Here is an 8354-nt window from a genome sequence, read left to right as displayed (position 1 = left end):
ATCAAAGTGAAACAGAGATGATGTCAAATAATCCTTCTGGACAGAGTTTAAGGAAGCCATCATCCACTCATCAGTCTATCTCGTTACACACTTCTGCTGATGCTTTTTCTGCTTCCCTTTGTTATGCAGGTGTTGTACTTCTATATGTAAGAGTCTGATTAGGTCCACGTGATGTAAATTGTCAACCAAGGGTGAAACAAGGGTTCCAGTGAACATGTACTGGCCCAATTCTTTGGGCCATAACTTGAACACACCAACTACAGCTACTGTATGCTCTTCAGGTGGATTCAAAGCACAGTAAAATAAAAAGTATAGGAATGAATACTCACTTATCTGTTCCCAACTCTTTTCTAAGATACTGGAAAAACTATTTCTAAAAAGATTTGATAGCTTTGTGGATAAACATGATTTGTTGGCAAATTGCCAGTATGGGTTTAGAAATAATAGATCAACAGTTTTGGCATTGATGGATTTAATGGAAGAAATAACAGAATGTATGGATAACAAGAAGTATGCACTAGGAGTCTTTCTAGATCTAAAAAAAAGCATTTGATACTGTTGACCACGAAATTCTAAAAATCAAACTGGAAAAATATGGGTTGAGGGGTGTGGTACTGGATTGGATAAACAGCTATGTGATGAATCGACAGCAATATGTACAAATAAATGAGTTTAAATCTAAATGGATGGATATTGAATGTGGAGTACCTCAAGGATCAGTATTGGGTCCGAAAATGTTTATTATGTACATAAATGATATTTGTAAAGTATCAAAGATACTAAAGTTTGTAATTTTTGCAGATGATACCAATATACTTTGTTCAGGTGCGGAATTTCAACAGGTTTTGGAGGTGATCACACAGGAGTTAAAGATATTAAAGAGGTGGTTTGATAGAAACAAATTGTCCTTAAATTTAAACAAAACAAAATTTATGTTATTCGCAAACTATAAGAAAAACATTAACATTGAAATTTGTGTCGATAATATATATCTAGAAAGGGTTAATGCCATAAAATTTCTTGGTGTGATCATTGATCAAACGGCCTGTTGGAAATCACACATCACTTATGTGAGGGGAAAGTTAGCACGCGGCATTGCTGTCTTGGGGAAAGTAAAACAATTTCTGGATAGGAAAACATTGTATATGTTATATTGTGCTTTGCTATTACCATACATGAGTTATTGTGTAGAGGTTTGGGGAAATACATATAAAAGTAATATTCAGACTATAATCATAATGCAGAAAGGGGCCATTAGACTAATAAATCAGGAGGGGTATAGGGCTCACACAAATGCACTCTTTATTAGGACACAAGCTATAAAATTCCAGGATCTGGTGAAGTTTAAAACAGTGGAAATAATATATAAGGTAAGGAAAGGGATGCTCCCAATCGAAATAAGTAAATGGTTCTTAGAAAGAGAAGGGAGGTATAATTTTAGAAGGAAGTGGAATTTAAAATTACAAAGAATAAGAACAACATTGAAAAGGATGTCTATTTCAATAGCAGGAGTTAAATTCTGGAATGAGTAAAAAGAAGAAATAAAGGTCAGCAGTGATATAAACCAGTTTAAAATAAAACTGAAAAAAGAAATTTTAAATAAGTATAAGAATGAAGAAAATGCAATTAACCCAAGACAGCAGTCAAACTGATGTTTATTTTCTTCTGCAAATTAGCAAATCTAAATATAGTTTTAGTTGAACATGTGAAAATATTTTTTTGAGATGTTATGTTCTAAGTTGAAGGCATTGTATATGTTTTTGTTGTTCAAATTTAGATGATGAGGATGTAAACTTGAGGGGGTACACTGTAAAAAAATATTCCGTAGAAAAACAGAAAATGTCCTGGTAATTTTCTGCCAGTACATTTTCTGTTTTTTTTACGGAGGTTTGACGGACCTTTCTGTAAATGATAAAACGGAAAATTCTGTAGATTTACAGTATACTCTCTGTACTATTTACGGACATTTCCTTCAGCTATAAAACAGAAAATTCCGTTTATTCACAGTATATTTTCTGTATCATTAACTGATATTTTCCGTTAATAGAAAAATTGAAATTTCTGTTTATATTACTATTTCCAAGCACTTCTTTTCACTGTAACTCATTAAATATAGTTCTTTATATCCATAAACGTACATTTCTATGCAATTACAACCTAGTACACCATGTACTCAAAAATTCATAAATTAAAACTTAAATTAATTTGTGCTTCGTACACAACAACATTGGTACAATTAATGTTAAATATTCTTTTATTCTCCTTAACTCAAACACTATACTAAAATATAATGACAGCATCCATCTTGTCATAAAACTACTAAACAGCTGATACATGAACAAAATAACTCACAAGCTTTCAAATTTGAGCATTTTTATTTCCTTGAAATCAGGTTGCCCTCATGTAAATGTGTTTATTTACCTTCATTCAAGTGGCTACCAAGTGTTTTCTTCAAACAGGACACCTGACAAACAAAAAATGTCATATTTAACGACATGTTCACATTTAATGATATCCAGAGTACCTTTTAGTTAGAATCACTGCCTTGTGGTAGTTTTGCCTCAGCCAAATGGTTAAGGTGTGGTTTACATCCATCTCTGTCCACTTATGATACAGTATACACATGTAGTCAGTTATAGCCAAACACCTTTGATTACTGAATTACATTCACTTCATTAATGAAGTGAATGTAATTCACATTTGTGTGAACATTTGTCTGAGATTAACTCTTTGGGCTCTTTACCTTACAATATAACATACTTGAGTCAAAATTTGTTGACTGTTTAAGTGGTGCCACATGAATACAACTGAACAGATCTAAAGAAGATGTTCCTGAACTTTGGGTTTATTCGAACAGGACTGATGGATAACCACAGGACTTTTCCCCATATGATAACTACAACACATAATAAATTAAGACAGATTACTGTCCCAAACTTAAAGATAAAAGTGTATTTACGGGACTTGTTTTGTCAGTGAGGAGCAAAGTATAATTAGAAGTGCTTGTTCTGATGAAACTGTAAACAGCAGCATAGTGAATAAGGATCTGTGTCCACAAATCCTCAGCAGTGACAACACTTAAACATCATAGTTCAAAATCCTTAATGCACACCTTTTTCTCCACGGTGTTCAAATTCTCTAAGCTGGTTAAGTAGAGGAAAAAGTCTGACATATTTCATGACCATTAAATGTTAGACAAGGCTCTGAAAACGAGGTTACAGTTACAAACAAAAACCTCTGCTAGTGCGCACAGACCCTAAATCACAACAAATAAGACAATAGTAAGACAAATTACTACAAAGTCTTGTTACCGCTCTTCATATAACAGTGTGACAAAGTCCTGAATGCAGCCTGCATGTTAGTACATCAAGGTCCATCTGAGCTTTAAGTAAAATACACACAGCTTTTCCTTGGATTTTAAGAGTTGCTCAGTTCATACAGGAACTGCAGCAGTCGGAGTTAACGTGTCGCTGTGTTGCTCCTCCGTGTCAGCCATTGAGACTAGTCGCAATTTATTCTGAGGAAAAAAAGAGAAACAACAAGACATTTTTAAAAAGTTTGTATTTTTATAATTTTTTTTTACCTAGAGCATAAACAACATAAACAAAAAAAGGATTAGGGCTGTGCGATATGACGATATATATCAGATTACGATATAAAAATGTCTATCGTTTCATATTATACACTATTCTTTGTTTTGTGGTGTTGCAAAATAAACTGTTTACGGCAATATTTTTTTCATGGTTTTGATGGTCACTGTAGTTGCTATATTATTTCTTAAAGTTCTCTCCTTCTCTTATACTTAAAATAACCACACTATGGACGGACAAGTGACTGTTTTTACGCGTACTTTCGTTACCAACAATGAGGATAAAACCATCGTGTGGCTCCGCCGTCCGCTTGTTTATTTTCCACATAAACCTTTCACAATAAAGCTCAAGTTTCTGTTGAGACTTTTCAAACTAAACTGAAATGATATACATTATTCTCAAACATAAAATTTCAGAATATGCATCAAACAAATGACCTCAAATAAAAACATCAAGTAACTGTAAATGGCGCTTACAGTCACCACGCAGACGAAGGCACAGAGAATACCAGCATGGCCAGCAAGGATGAGGCAGAACCAGAAGGACCAGTCAAAAGAAATCGAGGACCTTATTATTAAATGAGGGGCTACCTCTGTAGCATGGACATGGTTTGGTTATGAAAAGTCTGACACGCCCCAGAAAACTGTACTATGCAAATTATGCCACAAACTGGTCCCCACCACCACTCGAACACGACAAACCTCTTTAACCACCTACACAAGAATCACATGAAAGAGTTTCGAGAGAGTTTACGAATGAAAAGCAAAAAAGAGTCGTCAGGTGCTCAAAATAATCCTTAGACTCAAACGTTAGAACAGGCTTTTCCTTGCAGCACGCCGTGTAATAAATACTCAGAAAGAAAATGGCGGCCATTTAAACTCATGTCTAAAAATGTATAGTTTCATGCATCGGTCAAAACACTCGACTCCAGGTACACGACGCCCAACTGAAAACATTTCACATAAGTCGAGTTGCCCGAGAATCACAGAATTTACAGAAAATGCACTATTTTGTGATATATATCGTTATCAGGAGAGATATGTCTTATATTGGGATATGAGATTTTGGTCACATCACGCAGCCCTACAAAGGATTATAATTCACGTAGAGTTGCATACACATAACACCATTCTGTTGCAACAAAAGCAGTTTATAATTAAAGTAACATACATACCTTGAAAAACTAAATCAACCACAACATTAAACTCACCTTGTGTTTGTAGAGAAGGTGATCAGGGTTTTTCTTCATTTCCTGAGACCAGCTGCTCTGGATCATCACCAGCTTGTATCTTCATCTTTTTTTTCACTCGGGGAAGTCTTTCCTTTTCTTGGCCATTGCTCTGCACTGGAAAACCAAAGTGTGTGATCAAAGGTGAAATAAGGGATATTTTTCCACTGCAGGACTTAAAGTGCTTCAAGTAGTGATAGCTGTTGATCCATTTCTCAAATAATCTGTAAGGATCTGGATTTTTAAGAAAGATACAAATATCTCTGCTTATATTTGGCTAAAAGCTTGATATAGACAAGGCATATAGAGCCCCTGCACACCAGCACTGCACTTACATTATAGTTCAATGAAGAAATAGTTATTATTGATTTATTATTGAATTTTTTTAGTAATAATTTTTAGTATTTAATCACATTAGCACAGTGGGGTGACAAAAATATTCCACATACAAGAAATACTGCTCAGCATTTCATAAATTAAATTTTCAACAAATGTTGGAGTAAAAACACAGTTACAGGGAAAATGTGTCTGTCTGTAAATATTAACTAAACATTTCTATGTGCTACAAAATAGACATACTGTAATTGTAAATGTGCTGAGGTGAAACTATACTTTCAATAATTTTACCACTACAGTCTGTTAACCACCGAAATAATCTATGCTGGTCAGCTAGCTAAAAGTCTTTACTTTAGCAGCCCAAATCAGAGGCTAACATTAGCATTTGCTAGCGTCAGCCAGGAAGGTCTGAGGCTTAAACTAGGGTTAGTGTAACTTTGCCTGAAACCCTTTAAAGTGTACAGTAGAGCCAACTGTAAAACACAGGTATTGATACAGTACTTATTAGAGTCCTAGAATAATTTCTAGAACCATGAAGTTCTCACTTTCCCAGTTATCCACATCGCTGACTTTCGCTAATTAGCTAGTTAGCAGTCACAGCTGTGTAATACCCAGAGAGACACAGACAGCTAACTATAATATTTATGAAAACTGGTTCAGCCACTGAAGGGCAAAACTGGTGGTATCACAGTAAAAATTATTTTAAAATTAACTAAAATAAAGCTTAAGTCATGTTAAACCTAAATAACAATTATTTTAAAAAATGAGTCAGCAAAATATTCCTGACTTGTCTGGAGACAGCCGAAACCAGTTAACAAATAAATTAACAATTCTTTCTAAATAAAAACACGGAGTCTTTTGAAAAACATTATTTTAATAAAACGAAACATGAGTTTTAATACTTACCACAGAAATTTGAAGGCAGTTTCTCCAACTTCAGAAAGATGAAGCCTGAAAGAAGCCTAATGGCTGCTCTTGCGCTTACTTTTCCCTCCTTTTCAGGTTCTTTTTCCCACAATGCATTGCAGTAGTTGAGAAATACAGAAAAATACCTGTAAATGACTAATACGGAAAATTCCTTCACGTTTATACAGTAGATTGTACTGTATTTTTACGGATTTTTTTTACAGTGTAGGGCTAAACCCTAACCCCTAACCCTAAGTATATACTTCTGCCTACTCCTTTTCAAACAACTGTATGGAATGATTTTATGAAACGTTGGTGAATGTATATGTTTGAAATAAAAAAGAACTGAACTGAACTGAACTGAACTCCGCAAGTGAGTATAATCTATAAATCGAAGATGTTTTAAAATTCTACTTTATAATAACAAAGCTGTTTCCACACCTACTGGTGTGAAAATGATTTAGTTCTGACTTTGGCATTTAATGTATTTATATATTATATATTATATATATATATATATTATATTAAATATAATTATTAAAAATGAAGTTTTTCTCTGAGTAATTCCCTCAAATAATCACAAAGAATACATAATGTTAATTTCTAAGAACTGAGAAGTGACAGTGATTGTGAATTTAAATCGTTTTCTTTGAGTCTTTGTTAACCCTGTGATGAAAAGGACATGGCCTGGGGCCTGTTCTTCGTACCTCGCTAAGTAAGTTAGCTGGATTAGATTGTTGACGATTTCGCATGATCCTGGATCGTTCGGTTCCCCGAAGCCCATCCGGGACTTGCTGTCATAGCAACAGAGCCGTAAGCGTAAACCTGCTGGGGAGCAGGTTTACTTTATGTAAACAGGATTAGATCGCGGCCACGCAGGTATGCCCGCGTCATTCATACGAAAGCAACAGCGATATTCCACCACTGTTTCACCATAAATAAATAACATCAATGTAACTAAAGACAATGCAGCACCTGATCCATTTATTGATTTCACACAGGTCATTTCCTAAAAAAGGGAAATGTACTATTAACATTCTATTACATGTATGTGATTATTACAGATTCAATTCATATTTCAGAGTAGCAATTGTAAATTACTTCGTGTAATCAAGATGAGAGACCACGGCTATAAAAGCGAAGGTGGATTTGGGAAGCCTGTCGCAGCCATGTCCTGTCCGTATACGCGAGCCACCCATTGCGGAAGGTGCAAGATTGATAAGGAGAGTCCTCAGAATTCAGCGTATATTGCGGGACAGACAGGATCCTTTAGCTCAGCGCGACAGTGTGCTCATTGAGAGATATCGATTTTCCCGTGAGGGTATTATTCACTTAACCAACTTGTTGACGAGGGGGTGCAGGACCACCACCTGTCTTTTGTTGCTCTGCCCTTTTCTTGGTTGCTGTTATAAACAAACAGATTATTCCAGGGTCTCTTTCCAAGAGACGAAAAGCAATATAAGTGATAAATATTACCATTCTGTAGAATATTCTTATATTTCACTTTTACCTGTTCCCATGTTCTAGTGGGTCCTGTCGTGGCTCTAATGTGACAGAGGATAAAATATAACATATTATAATATAATGTAATATAATATTGGATAATATAGTGTAATATAATAAATCTACCCTACCGCCTACTGGTGTTGGCCAGAGGGGCCGATGGCGCAATATGGCAGCCTGGCTTCTGTCAGTCTGCCCCAGGGCAGCTGTGGCTACAACCGTAGCTGCCTCCACCAGTGTGTGAATGTGAGAGTGAATGAATAGTGGCATTGTAAAGCGCTTTGGGTGCCTTGAAAAGCGCTATATAAATCCACTCCATTATTATTGTTATTATTGAATTACTTACGAGTTTGATTTGTCAGCAACTTTCTGCCAGCCCTCTCTCCTTGCTTTTGCAGCCTTTGCAGTGTTCCCTTGCGTTTTAATTAAACTCTGAAACTCCTGAAATCCCTCACTCAAGAGTTCTTGCTCTGCTGCCGAAAAATACCGAGCGCGCTCCTTCGACATTTTCGCCGACCAATCAAAGGGTTGCCGATCAATGTTTCTACTATCGATGCGTAGCCCCTGTTGGGCCACCCAGTGATCTCACATTACTTCATCCAGCTATACTAATCGTCAACAACAGGTGTGTTCGGGGAACCGGAATAGCGAGCTCAGAGTTAGCGCGATGATTTGGTCTTGGATGTTTCATTTGATCTTGGATGTAGTAAGCGACGTACGAAGCACAGGGCCCTGGTCAAACTTTAGCTCTTAGGTAGATGCTACAGGAGTCTGAAATCAAAGTCTAAATC

The 8354-nt window shown here is 35.9% G+C and overlaps 1 long non-coding RNA gene across 1 annotated transcript; it reads right to left on the bottom strand.

Moving 5' to 3' along the window:
* Nucleotides 1-3045: 3045 nt before the first annotated feature.
* Nucleotides 3046-6095, bottom strand: LOC308387238. The gene is made up of 3 exons (XR_013969908.1): nucleotides 6061-6095; nucleotides 4801-4935; nucleotides 3046-3517 (listed from the first exon to the last, which is right to left on the bottom strand). It is a non-coding gene; the product is annotated as an uncharacterized lncRNA (long non-coding RNA).
* Between the last annotated feature and the right edge of the window lie 2259 nt (nucleotides 6096-8354).

The sequence above is a fragment of the Rhamphochromis sp. 'chilingali' genome (genome assembly GCF_963969265.1).
Source record: "Rhamphochromis sp. 'chilingali' genome assembly, chromosome: 19".
Classification (NCBI taxonomy): Eukaryota; Metazoa; Chordata; class Actinopteri; order Cichliformes; family Cichlidae; genus Rhamphochromis; species Rhamphochromis sp. 'chilingali'.
The sequence above is the reverse complement of the archived record's forward strand: the minus strand, read 5'-3'. Positions and strand labels throughout refer to the sequence as shown.